The following is a 2,764-nucleotide window of genomic DNA, read 5'->3' on the forward strand; positions in this document are numbered from 1 at the left end:
TAAAGGTCGTAAACTTCTTTATAGTCCATTAAACTAGCTTTAATTTGAGCGCTAATAGACACCTGTACGTCACATAGTTCCTGAAATATAGATTTCTGAAAATAAATTAACTAACTACTAATATTTCAGTAGATTTTTAAGATATTTTTCTTTTTAAAAATTTACTCTTTTTTAAATAATGTTCTCTTAGATTTTCTAGTGTTGTTGGTAGTTTTTAAGATATAAAGCTCCGAATGAAAAATTAGTGGATTTTTTCTGTTTAGCTATAGCTCTGATCCTTGTCGAACAGAGAAAAATCACTACGAAATAAATGAAAGAAGAATTAAATTGTAAGTGTATTGAGGAGTATATATATATAGTATATATAGTACAAGAGGAGAAAAAAGTCAGTTACTTCAACCCAATTTTTTATTATTTCAATGAAAACTATATATAATTACTAGTCTAAATTGATGAGTTTGCCACGTATAGGTAGGGAGAATAAAAAATGGCGGCTGTTTCAAAACAGAAAAAAAATAATTTTTCACTCGGAACCCTATATCTTCAGAACTACCATCAACACTAGAAAGTCTAACAGGACATTATTTAAAGAAGAGTAAATTTGCTTAAATATTAGCCCTAAAAGAGCTATTTATGTCCAATAGTTCTCGAGATATAGCTTTTTAAAAAGAAAAATTTCCTAAAAATCTACTGAAAGATTAGTAGTTAGTTAATTTATTTTACGAAATCTATATCTCAGGAACTATGTGACGTACAGATGTCTATTAGCACTCAAATTAAAGCTAGTTTAATGGACTATAGATAAGTTTATGACCTTTACCTTCATAGGAATATTAGTTTTCATGATATTTGCTAAAATAAATTGATTTATAGTTGTTCGGATTTATTTTAGCAAATTTCATGTAAATTATTACTCCTAAGAAGATAAACATCATAAACTACTTTATAGCTCATTAAACTAGCTTGTAGGAGTAGTAGTTTTTATTATATTTGACAAAATGTTAATTTATAGTTGTTCGTATAAAATGTTGGATTTTTTAAAAAATAGGCCCATATCATCTGAATTATCAACAACACTAGAAAACCTAAGAGGGTATCATTTAAAGTAGAATAAATTAGCTAAAATATTAGCCCTAAAAGAGCTATTTACGTCCAATAGTTCGCGTGAAATAGCTTTTTGAACTGCAACATTTCATAAAGAATGCACTTGAAAATCAGTAGTTTGTGAATTTATTTTGTGAAATCTTTATCTGAGGAACCATTAGATGTACAGATGTATATTAGAACTCAAATTAAAGCTAGTTTAAGCAGACATTGACTATTTTATTTTATATAGTCGGATATTAAATAGTTCATAACTATTTTGTTCATCTTTTTTGACCGCAATCCTGACCATTCATATTTTCAAGTTAGTTCAATTTACCATATGGTTATATGGTAGTGAATTTGTGTGGATAATCTATAAGAAGAATTAAATATTTATGATTTTAAATTTTTTTTAAAAATTGGCTTTTAACTTATAATGAATGAATGACCTGGGCAGAACAGCCTGCAAAAGTAATTCTAAATTTAATGTGAGGAAGAAATTATAATTGAAGATGTCCTTGAGGATGGCTAAAATGGCCGAAACGTTGGACTGGTAAAAATAAAAAGTGTTGAGACAAAAAAGGATACAAGTTTTGATTTATTTAATAAATAATTACCTTGTCTCAAGAAATTGAAATAATATAATTAAAGTAATTTATAACGTTTATATTCGTAGGAGTTGTAGTTTTCATGATATTCGACAAACTAAATTCACAAAATGTTAACTTCTAGTAGTTCGGATAAAATTGAAAATATCATAAAACTACTACTCCTATGAAGATAAACGTTATAAATTTTTTTATTGCTCATTAAACTAGCTTTAATTTGAGTGTTAATAGACATCTTACGCTGAATAGCTTTTGAGATATAAATTTCTCGAAATTAATTCACAAACTACTGATTTTTCAGTGCATTTTATGTAAAATGTTGCTATTCTATTCTAAAAATCTCGTGAACTACTGAACGTAAATAGCTCATGTTTTAGGAAGTTGACTCTACTTTAAATGATGTCCTCTTAAGTTCTGTAGCGTTGTTTTTAAATTTAAAGAAATAGAGCTCTGATTAAAAAATTAATTTTTTTTTAAGGTTTTGAAAAAGCCGCCATTTTTTATTCCCACTACCTATACTTGGCAGACTCATCAATTTTGACTATTAATTAAACATTAAAGTAATCAAAAATTGGGTTGAAATAACTCCTTTTTTTTCTCGTCTTGGGCTCTTGTACTATTCGGGCCCTTCTCTTAGCTCTGATCAGAGGTTAAGAAAACAGTAGACCAGAAACAGGTCGCTAAGTTGCCAGAGTTTTACTAAACTCTTGGATATATGTATGTTATACAAATCTTAGTTTTTCCGGCGAATGGTGCAACCTACCCTGACTTACAAAAAAGTACTACAACAAAAAATCGTTATATTTATATCTATATATAATTGACCGTAAAAATTTAAATATAAGAAGATGGTCAGGGTTGTAGTAAAAAAAAAAAAAGAAAAGAACAAATAGTTTATAACTATTTTAATGTCTGACGTTTCGCCCCACATTGCAGGGCTTCATCAGGGCTAAAAAGATAAAAAAAAAACTGAGAATATTACAACAATAAGGTAATTTAAGCTAGGATAAATATTATGTAAAAATAAAGTGATAAGAAATTACATATAAATAAAAGGAAGGAAGACATAA

The 2,764-nt window shown here is 27.7% G+C and overlaps 1 protein-coding gene across 1 annotated transcript in view; it reads left to right on the forward strand.

The window, feature by feature from the left end:
- Positions 1–2,764, forward strand: part of LOC106688813 (uncharacterized) — a gene marked incomplete in the record, with an annotated part of 23,219 nt that overhangs the window by 10,139 nt on the left and 10,316 nt on the right.

This window comes from Halyomorpha halys, unplaced genomic scaffold, assembly GCF_000696795.3.
Source record: "Halyomorpha halys isolate HHAL.00 unplaced genomic scaffold, Hhal_1.1 Scaffold44.1, whole genome shotgun sequence".
Classification (NCBI taxonomy): Eukaryota; Metazoa; Arthropoda; class Insecta; order Hemiptera; family Pentatomidae; genus Halyomorpha; species Halyomorpha halys.